This window comes from Anolis sagrei, chromosome 11 (genome assembly GCF_037176765.1).
Source record: "Anolis sagrei isolate rAnoSag1 chromosome 11, rAnoSag1.mat, whole genome shotgun sequence".
NCBI classification, from domain to species: Eukaryota; Metazoa; Chordata; class Lepidosauria; order Squamata; family Dactyloidae; genus Anolis; species Anolis sagrei.
The window spans coordinates 2,665,322-2,678,431 of NC_090031.1; the positions used below are offsets into that span (position 1 = coordinate 2,665,322).

At 44.4% G+C, this 13,110-nt stretch overlaps 1 protein-coding gene across 2 annotated transcripts in view; it reads left to right on the plus strand.

Annotated features, from left to right (window-relative positions):
- FIBCD1 (fibrinogen C domain containing 1) overlaps positions 1-13,110 on the plus strand; it is a 63,767-nt gene that overhangs the window by 13,395 nt on the left and 37,262 nt on the right. The gene's annotated exons all lie outside the window — the stretch shown is intronic.

Here is a 13,110-nt window from a genome sequence, read left to right on the forward strand (position 1 = left end):
TACTCTCTCCCATCCTGGATATTATTCCACAGATATATGTACAATCCACTTGCTTCACTACTTCTATGCAGATACCTTCACAGATTGACTTTGCAGATGCAAGACTACTCAATGCTGATCAAGCTTGCCAATGGCAACATTCCCGCTTGCCTCCAACAGACGAGGGTTCTTTCTCCCTCCCTGGACATCATTCCACAGAGGGTGCATCTAGGCAACAGGGGCCAGCCACCTCTATGCAGATACCATCCCTGATTGACTTTGCAGCTGCAAGGCCATACAATGCTAATCAAAGTGGCCAGTGGCAAAAGACAAGGGTTCTTTCTCTTACCCTGGACATCATTCCACAGAGGGTCCCTCCAGGCAGATGCCTTCCCTGATTGACCTATCAGCTGCAAAGCCATAAATTGCTAATCAAGGTGCCTAATGGCAACATTCACACCTGCATCCAACAGACAAGAGTACTCTCTCCCATCCTGGATATTATTACACAGATATATGTACACTCCACTTGCTTCACTACTTCTGTGCAGATACACTCACTGATTGACTTTGCAGCTGCAAGGCTACTCAATGCTGATCAAGCTTGCCAATTGTAACATTCACACTTGCTTCAAACAGACAAGGGTTCTTTCTCCTACCCTGGACATCATTCCACAGAGGGTGCCTCCAGGCAACAGGGGCCAGGCCACCTCTATGCAGATACTCTTCCTGATTGACTCTGAAGTGACAAGGCCATGCAATGCTAATCATGGTGCCCAATGGCAACATTCACGCCTGCATCCAACAGACAAGAGTACTTCGGATAAATGTTGGAAAGGTTGCCAACAGACAGGCACCTTTTATCATATGTGGTGGACATGCAAAGAAATAGGGAAATACTGGGCTATGATCCATGAAGAGTTACAAAAAAATTTAAAAAGAACTTTCAAAAAGAAACCTGAGTACTATCTATTGGGCTTTACTGACTCTGAAATACAACTACAAGAGAATGAGGACAAACTATTTACTTATATGACAACAGCGGCGAGAATCGAAATAGCAAAAGTTTGGAAACAGGACAATATCCCTACCAAGGAGGATTGGTTAGGGAAAATTAGAGAAATAAGGGAGATGGACGAGTTGACTTTTTATTTGAAAAAAAATACCGGAAACCCGATAAAGAGGACAGACTGGACATTTTTTGATAAATACGAGGAAGAAGAGAAATAAAAAAGAGATAAAGTTTAGAAAAACAAAAGAAACATTATGGGAAACACAACACCCGACGAAGAGATGGAAGTCAAACCTTTTTTTTAGATTTTTAGAGATTTTTTTTGGGGGGGATTTTTGAGTAATTTTTCTTTTTATATCTCATTATTCTTTTTGCTCTTTATGTATTCCTCTTTTTTTCCCTACTGTTCTATCTCCTTTAAATGTTCTCACTCTTTCGTTGTATTAGTTAAATACTTCAATAAAAATTATTTTGAAAAAAAAAAAAAGAGTACTTTCTCCCATCCTGAACATTATTCCACAGGCTTGCTTCACTACCTCTATTCAGATACCCTCACAGATTGTCTTTGTAGCTGCAAGACCATGCAATGCTAATCAAGGTAGCCAGTGGCAACATTGGACATCATTCCACAGAGGGTACCTTCAGGCAACAGTAGCCAGGCTACCTCTATGCAGACACCCTCCCTGATTGACTTTAAAGTGACAACATTCCCACTTGCCTCCAACAGAGAAGGGTTCTTTCTCTTACCATGGACATCATTCCACAGAGGGTGCCTCCAGCCAACAGAGGCCAGGCCACCTCTATGCAGATACCCTCCCTGATTGAATTTGCAACAGCAAGGCTACTCAATGCTGATCAAGGTGGCCAATGGCAACATTCCCACTTGCCTCCGACAGACAGAGGGTGCCTCCAGGCAACAGAGGCCAGGCCACCTCTATGCAGATACCCTCCCTGACGTTGAAGTGACAAGGCCATGCAATGCTAATCAAGGTGGCCAGTGGCAACATTCCCACTTGCCTCCAACAGAGGGTGCCTCCAGGCAACAGAGACCAGGCCACCTCTATGCAGATACCCTCGCTGATTGACTTTACAACAGCAAGGCTACACAATGCTGATCAAGGTGGCCAACGGCAACATTCACGCCTGCCTCCAACAGACAAGAGCTCTTTCTTCCACCCTGGACATCCTTCCACAGATATATACAAACCCCACTTGCCTAGTTTCCAACCTCTGAGGATGCCTGCCTGCCATAGATGTGGGCAAAATGTCAGGAGAGAATGCTGCTGGGCTAGAAAACTCACAACAACCCATTTATTATTATTAGTGACCCGGTTCTTCTTCCAATATCTCGAGTACATTCTGTTGTTGTTATTGTTGTTGTTGTAGAATCCAAGGCTCTTAGGGACCCCTCAAGGGCATCCAGTCCCACCCTTTTCCTGCCTTATGCACCAGAAAGTAACTTCTCCGAAGCCAGCGGTGAGGAGAGAAGTCCTTTGAGGACAGGAGCGCGTCTCGCTTACAGAAAAGAAGATTAAGTGCGGAGAGATGATGAAAGTCTCTTCAAAGATGCCGGCGGCAATCTCACCCAGGTGTCCAGAAGGCTTACCGGATCCCCGGCTTCCTTTCGGGAAACAGAAAGAGGAGCAGCGCCAAGGAGGTGTTTACATTGAGATGGCACAGAGGGTTCCAATGGAGGAGTTTTGGGAGTTGTAGTTTACCTACATCCAGAGAGAACTGTAGACTCAAACAATGATGGATCTGGACCAAACTTGGCACGAATTCTCAGTATGCCCAAATGTAAACACTAGTAGAGTTTGGGGGAAATAGACCTTGACATTTGGGAGTCGTAGTAGCTGGGATTTATAGTTCACCTACAACCAAAGAGCATTCTGAACTCCACCAACGATGGAACTGAATCAAACTTGGCACACAGAACTCCCATGACCAACAGAAAGTACTGGAAGGGTTTGGTGGGCACTGACCTTGAGTTTTGGGAGTTGTAGTTTACCTACATCCAGAGAGAACTGTAGACTCAAACAACGATGGATCTGGACCAAACTTGGCACGAATTCTCAGTATGCCCAAATGTAAACACTAGTAGAGTTTGGGGGAAATAGACCTTGACATTTGGGAGTCGTAGTAGCTGGGATTTATAGTTCACCTACACTCAAAGAGCATTCTGAACTCCACCAACAATGGAATTGAACCAAACGTGGCACACAGAACTCCCACGACCAACAGAAAATACTGGAAGGGTTTGGTGGGCACTGACCTTGAGTTTTGGGAGTTGTAGTTTACCTACATCCAGAGAGAACTGTAGACTCAAACAAGGATGGATCTGGACCAAACTTGGCACGAATTCTCAGTATGCACAAATGTAAACACTAGTAGAGTTTGGGGGAAATAGACCTTGACATTTGGGAGTTGTAGTTGCTGGGATTTGTAGTTCACCTACACTCAAAGAGCCTTCTGAACTCCACCAGTGATGGATTTGAACCAAACTTGGCTCCCATGACCAATAGAAAACACTGGAAGGGTTTGATGGACATTGACCTTGAGTTTGGGACTTGTAGTTCACCTGTGTAGTTCACTGTGGACTCATGCAATGGTGGATCTGGACCAAACTTGGCATAAATCCTCAATATGCCCAAATGTGAACACTGGTGGAGTCTAGGAAAAATACATCTTGGTATTTAGGAGTTTTAGTTGCTGGGATTTATAGTTCACCTACGATCAAAGAGCATTCTGAACTCCACCAACGACAGAATTGGGTCAAACTTCCCACATGGAATCCCCATGGCCATCAGAAAATACTGTGTTTTATGGGGGTCTTTGGTGACCCCTCTGACACCCCCTCGCGACCCATCCAGGGGTCCCGACTCCCAGGTTGAGAAACACTGCTCTAGAACGGTGTTGATGGGAACGTCCACTGGCTCCCCATTCGAACACTTCCCTAATTCTTGCTAATGCTTTCGGAATGAGAATTCAATTCCTCGCTCTATTCCTGTTATTATTACGGTTTGCAACACTTTTCGGCATCGATTTCCCTTCTCCGAGAAAATGATTGATTTCCTGGAGCATTATAGACATATTTGGGATTTGATTACGTTGGCGACGGCTTACCTAATCCTATCTTGGAAATTAGTTCATTTTGGTTTCTTGCAGTATGTTATGCATAGGATCACAGAATCCTAGAGTTGGAAGGGACCCCCAAAGGCCATCCAGTCCAACCCCCATTCTGCCAGGAAGGAAAGCATCCAATCCCTTCTGACAGATGGCCAGCCAGACAAAGATAGGAAGGGACCCCCAAAGGTCATCCATTCCAACCCCGTTCTGCCAGGAAGGATACCATCCAATCCCTCCTGACAGATGGCCAGCCAGTCAAAGAAAGGAAGGGGCCCTCCAAAGGCCATCCAGTCCAACCCCGTTCTCCCAGGAAGGAAACCATCCAATCCTTCCTGACAGATGGCCAGCCAGCCAAAGACAGGTGGGCCTAGATATGACTGAGAAAGAGAACATGTAGATAGATATGATTGACAATATAGATAGATAGTCGAATCCTAAACTGCAAGACTCTTCTAAAGGCCATCCAGTTCAACCCCATTCTGCCAGGAAGGAAACCATTCAATCCCTCCTGCCAGATGGCCATCCAGACAAAGATAGGTGGCCCTAGATATGACTGAGAATAGATATGATTGACAAAATATGTATATATAGATATATCATTGAATCCTAAAGTTGCAAGACTCCTCTAAAGGCCATGCAGTCCAACTCCATTCTGCCAGGAAGGAAGCCATTCAATCCCTCCCAACAGATGGCCATCCAACCTGTCATAGAACCATAGAGTTGGAAAGGATCCCAAAGGGCCTCCAGTCCAACCCCCTTCTGCCATAAAGGAATACACAATCTGATCCCTCCCGACAGATGGCCATCCACCCTCACAGATATTGGCAGGTTCATGGAGAAGTAGGGCTATAGAATCAGAGGCTCCTAGTTGGAAGGAATCCCAAAAGGGCATCCAGTCCAACCCCCTTCGATACAGGAAAACACAATCTGATCTCTCCTAACAGATGAGCATCCAGCCTCATAGACATTAGCAGGTTCATGTAGAAGTAGGGCTATCAATTCAAAGACTCTTTGAGTTGCGAAGGAAAGTGACATCCAGAGCATCCAGTCCAACCCCATTCTGCCATACAGGAATGCACAATCTGATCCCTCCATACAGATGGCCATTGGCCCTCATAGCCATTAGTGGGTTCATGGAGAAGTAGGGTGATAGAATCAAAGACTCCGAGTTGGAAGGGGCCCCAAAGACCATCCAGTCCGACCCCCTTCTGCCATACAGTAATACACAATCTGATCCTTCCCGACAGATGGCCATCTGGCCTCATAAACATTAATGGGTTCATGGAGAAGTAGGGTGATAGAATCAAGGACTCTGAGTTGGAAGGGACCCCAAAGACCATCCAATCTGACCCCATTCTGCCATAAGGAAGACACAATCTAATCCCTCCAGACAGTTGGCCATCCAGCCTCATTGATAGTGGCTTCATAGAGACGTAGGGTGATAGACTCAAAGTCTCTGAGATGGAAGGGACCCCAAAGACCATCCAGTCTGACCCCATTCTGCCATAAGGAAGACACAATCTAATCCCTCCAGACAGATGGCCATCCAGCCTCATTGATAGTGGCTTCATAGAGACGTAGGGTGATAGACTCAAAGACTCTGAGATAGAAGGGACCCCAAAGACCATCCAGTCTGACCCCATTCTGCCATAAGGAAGACACAATCTAATCCCTCCAGACAGATAGCCACCCTGCCTCATTGACGTTAGTGGGTTCATTGAGAAGTAGGGTGATAGAATCAAAGACTCCGAGTTGGAAGGGACCCCAAAGACCATCCAGTCTGACCCCCTTCTGCCATACAGGAATACACAATCTGATCCTTCCCGACAGATGGCCATCTGGCCTCATAAACATTAGTGGGTTCATGGAGAAGTAGGGCGATAGAATCAATGACTTCGAGATGGAAGGGACCCCAAAGACCATCCAGTCTGACCCCATTCTGCCATAAGGAAGACACAATCTAATCCCTCCAGGCAGATGGCCATCCAGCCTCATAGACATTAGTGGGTTCACAGAGAAGTAGGACAATAGAATCAAAGACTTTGAGTTGCGAAGGGACCCCAATGAGCATCCAGTCCAACCCCATTCTGCCATACAGGAATACACAATCTGATCCTTCCTGAGAGATGGCCATCTGGCCTCATAGACATTAGCGGGTTCATGTAGAAGTAGGGCTATAGATTCAAAGACTCTTTGAGTTGCGAAAGGACCCCAAAGACCATCCAGTCTGACCCCATTCTGCCATAAGGAAGACACAATCTAATCCCTCCAGACAGATGGCCATCCAGCCTCATTGACAGTGGCTTCATAGAGACGTAGGGTGATAGACTCAAAGACTCTGAGATGGAAGGGACCCTAAAGGGCATCCAGTCCAACCCTCTTCTGCCAGATAGGAAAAAGCACAATTAAATCACCCCCAACAGATGGTCATCCAGCTTCAGCTCACAAACTTCCGATAACCAGCTGAAGATGCCTCCTGCCTCAAGGCTTCCAGCATCTCAACCGGTGCCAGAAAGCGTCCCTCGAAGGGATGTCGTCCCTGTCCTCCACGATCACGTTTCCGCTGCTGAAGGGAAGGACCCTTTTCTCTTGTGGTTGGCCTCCTTTCATTCCCCGAAATGCGATCTGTCACTCAGAACCGCCAAGCTGTGATCCTTCCTGGAAGGAAGAGAGGGAAAGGTGGGGTGTCGCGCTCCTTTCTGCCGGGAGAACCCACTCTCCTGGCGGCGTAACAAGCCCAAGGGTCTCCTTTGACGGCCTCTCCAAAGGTGGGTTTCCTCAACGTGACAGCGATATTTCTCCTCGCTTCTCCCCACTTGTCATTTCTATGTTCCATGCCTTTCCCAAAGCAACAGGATGGACATGATTATACGTTTCGAACGAGAGATTTCCAGTCGGCCCTTTTTCAACTTCGGAGCAAAGCACGAAGCGGATGTTCCCATTGATGTGGGTCACTAATGGGCAAAGGAAGGATTTGATAGAAATAGCAGACATTGGGAAATGCCATATATCAGAGGCAAGGTCAATCTTAGCGAGCTCTGCTTTTTCCCTTTCCGCGCCAGAATATTTTTTGCTTCCTTCTGCAAATTCTCCGAGTCCTTTGGCGAACGGCATTCCCAAAAGGGCAGGTTGAGGACCCATATTGGGCCCATATTAACGGCTTCCCCCTTCCTCCTTTATCATCTATCCAAATACGTTTGCACAAAGCAGAAGCGACATTTCTTCCTTCGACGTGACCCCGTCTCATGCCTCCCCATTAAACATTTATGGCTCAGGGAAGCATAAATATGGGAGGTTATTATTATCGCCAGCAAGGTCTCTCTGGGCAAGTGACTTGGCTCCGCTTTTCACTCGTTCTGCGACAATCCCAGAGTTTTAGAAGATGGGGGCTGGGGGGTGGAAACGAATCCCAAAAAAGGGACAAAGTGCTGAAACTCTAATCCAGTGGTTCTCAACCTTATTTTCTGTAATAAAATGTCATTTTATCACCTAAAGTATATGTCATAATTATAAATATATGTTTTACTAGCTGTCCCCTGCCACGCGTTGCTGTGGACCACATGGGAGTTCTGTGTGAGAGGTTTGGTCCAATTCTATCATTGGTGGGGTTCAGAATGCTCTGTGATTGTTGGTGTACTAAAAATCCCAGCACTACAACTCCTAAATGTCAAGAGTCCATTTTCCCCAAACTCCACATTTGGGCATATTTAGTAAAAACACACGGGGCAGTAGTCAAACCAAAAGGCAAAACGCTAAAGCAGAATGCTTGATGCCCGATCATAAAAGACAGAAATCTCCTTTTTCCTCCAAACTCCATCTGTGTACATATTTGAGCATATGGAGTATTTGTGCCAAGTTTGGTCTAGATCCATCATTGTTTGAGTCCACAGTGATTTCTGGATGTAGGTGAACTCCAAAACCAAAGGACACTGCCCAGCAAACCCTTCCAGTATTTTCGGTTGGTCATGGGAGAACTGTGTGCCAAGTTTGGTTCAATTCCATCGTTGGTGGGGTTCAGAATTTGATTGTAAGTGAACTATAAATCCCAGCAACTACAACTACAACTACAAATGACAAAATCCTAATTTTTTGAGTGATGGTCACTCCTTGTGTTGTGAGACGTTATATTGTCAAATTTGGTGTGATTTCGTTCCTTGGTTCTTTTGTTTTTAAGGTATTCATGACGCACAGAACATTTTTATATATAGAGATTATTATTATTATTATTATTATTACTACTACATATATAATTATAATTATGTTCATATATAAGAATATGAAATATATGTCTATTTGGTTTTGCAGCTTCCTCATCTCTATATACCTAAAGCAGTGGGAAGGGCTGCGGGTCGTATGAATGACTCCTAGCTGGGCGTTATGTTTTCCAACTGAGTCCAGTGCCGTGTTTCCCAACCTTCCTAATGCTGCGACCCCTTCATACAGTTCCTCATGTTGGGAAACAAGTCGTCCAGGAATACCTGGCTGCTCTAAATGGGTTTGGTGGGCATTGCCCCTGAGTTTGGGAGTTGTAGTTCACCTGCATCTAGAGTACACTGTGGACTCAAACAATGATAGATCTGGACCAAACTTGGCATGAATACTCCATATGTCCAAATGTTGACATTGGTGGAGTTTGGGGAAAATAGACTTTGACATTTGGGAGTTGGAATCACAGCAGATTTATAGTTCACCTACAATTAAAGAGCATTCTGAACTCCACCAATGATGGAATTGAACCAAACGTGGCACACAGAACTCCCATGACCAACACAAAACACTAGAAGGCTTTGGTGGGTATTGACCTTGAGTTTGGGAGTTGTAGTTAACCTACATCCAGAGAGCACTGTCCACTCAAACAACTTAACAACAAACCTACAGAACCAATCTTGTTCGTAACTTGGGGACTGCCTATACGTGTTTATATATATATATATATATATATATATATATATATATATATGTATGTATGTATGTATATGTATATATTACTAAAGCAAATGCTGAGCTAAACAGATTTAACTCCAAAGAATCTGGAAAGCTTAGTTTATTGACGTTGACGTTTTTGTGCTTGAATACATATCTGCTCGAAAAGTGACAATGCAGCACCTTCCCACAAAGACTGGCTTCTCTCCATTGTGCTGATTGTCTTGTTCTCCTTGGGGTGACCAACGCTGCGTCAGTCTACATTGCAGGTTTAATGCAGTTTGACACCACTTTAAGAGTCAAGGTGCAATGCTATGGAATCCTGGGAGTTCTTCAGTGAGTCCAAGTGGTGCCAAAGTGCATCAATTATCCAATGTAGATGAATCCCCTTCAGTTGCATGCAACGAAAAGCTCCCTATTCTGGAGACGCTTTTGCTTCTCTGCCGGCTTTACCTGGATTGTTGCTGAACTCACCTTAATGCAAATTGCCGAGGGGCAGAAAGGAAGGAGGCTTGAAGGAAGCTGTCAATCCGGAGAGATGCAGAGGGAAGAGGCCCAAATTGCAAACTGTGCCAACGCAGCAATTCCCGCTTATTTTCCCTGTAGGAAAAAGAGGCCGCCATCTTTTTTTGCCTCTGAACAAGTTGCCCTTTGCACCCTCTCCCCAGTCCCTCCAACACATTGATGGACTAGTTCTCTCCCATTGCGATGCAGTTGGGATTTCACTTTGCGCTGGGTGAAATATTTCTCTTAAATGGACGAAGATGATACACAGCTGTGTGGTCTTGCCGCTTTTGGCATCTTTCCTTTCTCTTTTTGCACGTTTTCTGTCTCCTTGCACAATTTCTCCTTTCACACCCTTCCTTTCTCCTTGTGCATCTTTCCTTTCCCCTTTTTTGCATGTTTTCTTTCTCTTTTTGCACAATTTTGGTCTCCTTCTGCACCTTTCCTTTCCCCTTTTCACTTTTGCTTTCAGCTTCTGTTCCTCTCTTTTCTTTCTTTCTTTCTTTCTTTCTTTCTCCTTTTGCACATTTTTTCTCCTTTTGCCCCTTTCCTTTCTCAACTTTCCTTTTGCTTTCCGCACCTTTCCTTTCTTGTTTTTTTGGACGTTTTCTTTCTCCTTTTGCACCTTTCCTTTTTCCTTGTGCAAGTTTCCTCTTCTTCTTTCCTATGTTTCCTTTTTGTACCTTTTGCTTCTACTTTTTCACCTTTCCTCTCTTTTTTTTTACACCTTCCTTTTCTTTTTTGCACCTTTCTTCTTTTGCACCATCTCTTTCTCCTTTTGTACCTTTCCTCTTCTTTTTTCCTGTTTTTTTCTCTCTTTTTGTACCTTTTGTTTCTCCTTTTGCACTTTTCCTCTCTTTTTTTATACCTTTCTTTTCTTTTTTGCACCGTTCTCCTTTTGCACTTTTGCTTTTGCCTTTTGCACCTTTCCTCTTCTTTTTTCCTATGTTTCTTTTCTGGTTTTGGACCTTTTGTTACCACTGTTACACTTTTCCTCTTTTTTGCAACTTTCTTTTCTTTTCTGCGCCTTTCTCCATTTGCACCTTTTCTTTCTCCTTTTGCAGCTTTTCTTTCTCTTTTCGCACCTTTCCTTTCTCTTTTTTTCACCTTTCTCTTTTTTTTCACCTTTTTCTTTTTGCACCTTTTATTTCTCCTTTTGCACCTTCTCTCTTTTTGTACCTTCTCTTTCTCCTTTTGCACCTTTCCATTCACCTTTTGCATATTTCCTCTTCTTCTTAAATTCTGTTTCCTTTCTTTTTTTTGTACCTTTGTTTCTCCTTTTACACGTTTCCTCTTTTTTGCATTTTCCTTTTCTTTTTCGCAACTTTCCTTTCTTTTTTGCATCTTTCTCCTTTTGCACTTTCTCTTAATCCCTTTGTGCCTTTTATTTCTCTTTTTACACCTTCTCTTTCTCCTTTTACACTTTTCCTTTCTCCTCCATTCACCTCTATTTGCATTTTTTATCCTTTTGCACTTTTCCTCTCTCCTTTTGCACCTTCTCTTTCTCCTCTTTTCACCTTTCTCTTTTTGCACCTTTCCTTTCTCCTTTTTGCACCATTCTCCTTTTGCACTTTCTCTTCATCATTTTGTATCTTTTATTTCTCTTTTTGCACCTTTCTTTTCTCCTTTTTTCACCTTTCTCCTTTTGCACCTTTTCTTTCTCCTTTTGCACCTTCTCTTTCTCCTTTTGCATGTTTCCTTTCTCCCTTTTTCACCTCTTTTTGCACTTTTTTCTCCTTTTGCACTTTTACTCTCTCCTTTTGCATCTTCTCTTTCTCCTTTTTTCACCTTTCTATTTTGCACCTTTTCTTTCTCCTTTTACACCTTCTCTTTCTCCCTTTGCACTTTTCCTTTCTCCTTTTGCATCTTCTCTTTCTCCTTTTGCACTTTTCCTTTCTCCTTTTTTCACCTCTTTTTGCACTTTATTTCTCCTTTTACACTTTTTTCACCTCTTTTTGCACTTTATTTCTCCTTTTACACTTTCCTCTCTCTTTTTGCACCTTCTCTTTCTCCTTTTTTCACCTTTCTCTTTTTGCACCTTTCCTTTCTCCTTTTGCACCTTCTCTTTCTCCTTTTGCACTTTTCTTCTCTCTTTTTGCACCTTTCATTTCTCCTTTTTTTCACCTTTCTCTTTTTGCACCTCTCCCCCCCCCCCCCCCCCCCCACCTTTTGCACGTTTCCTCTTCTTTTTTCCAATGGGTCAATGGGAACGGTACCTTTTCTCTTATTTGTCCTGGTCGATGGCCAGCAATAAAAGGATAAATAAGCCATAAAAGGCGGCATCAAACCTATTGCGGTGTCGTTCCAACCCAACAGAAACTTGTTCCACTTTGCTCCTTTTAGTGTGGAGACGTTTCCTAATGGCTTTTCCTTGTTGTTGCAAACTTTGAGACGCAGGCTTCAGAGACACCTCCCAAATGAGACGGCATGACACGGCTGTGGCTGTGGCTTCCCGCTCCCCTTTGCGTTCCCTCTCCTCTCTTTCTCCTTTTGGGCTTTTATGATTCATTCCACAGCCAGAGGCCTCATTAAAAAGTCATGGGCATTGGTTTAGTCGCAAGGCAAGGCCGGGCCCGTGACCCAAGAGGAAATCCCAAGTGGAAGCCAGCCTTTGCCGTTTGGCCCTTGCAAAGCGCGAGGAGGTGACGCCTGCATTGCTTGAAAAGATCTTTTATACATGCACACACACTAGCTTAGGTACTTGACAATCTCCGGGTTAGGTCTTTGGTCATTTGCAACACCATATATTTGCAAAAGTCGTCGGTTTTGGGTTTCATTAATGGTCCCATTTGGAAAATGCATCAGGATGTAGGTGGACTACAACTCACATCATGCCAGGTTCACCCAACCTCAAACCCCACAAGTAATCAAAGTTGGTCATGTTGGGTTTATATGCCAACTTTGGAACAAATCCATCATGGATGGGGTTCACAGTGTTCCCTCGGTGTGGGGTGAACTATAACCTCCAACATCCAGGGTCACTATAACCAAAAATCCAGGGTCAATCCCACCCAAAGCCGGTCATTGGAAGGGGGAGGGGTGTCTGTGTGACAGGTTTGGTCCAGATACATCATAGATGGGTATCACAGTGCTCTCTGGACATGTGGTGAACTACATATCCCAACATGCTGAGTCATTTCTCCAAAACCTTCATGAAACCCAAAAAAAGGCAATAACAGCAGCATTAAATGGAGGGGGAAAAAGGTGTTGGGGGTCCACCAATGTTAGGAATTGTGGGAGTTGAAGTCCAAAACACCTGGGGGGGGGTCCAAGTTTGCCATCATTGGGGGTCCTCCAATGTTAGGAACTGTGGGAGTTGAAGTCCAAAACACCTGGAGGGTCCAAGTTTGCCATCATTGGGGGTCCTCCAATGTTAGGAATTGTGGGAGTTGAAGCCCAAAACACCTGGAGGGTCCAAGTTTGCCATCATTGGGGGTCCTCCAATGTTAGGAATTGTGGGAGTTGAAGCCCAAAACACCTGGAGGGTCCAAGTTTGCCATCATTGGGGGTCCTCCAATGTTAGGAATTGTGGAAGGTGAAGCCCAAAACACCTGGAGGGTCCAAGT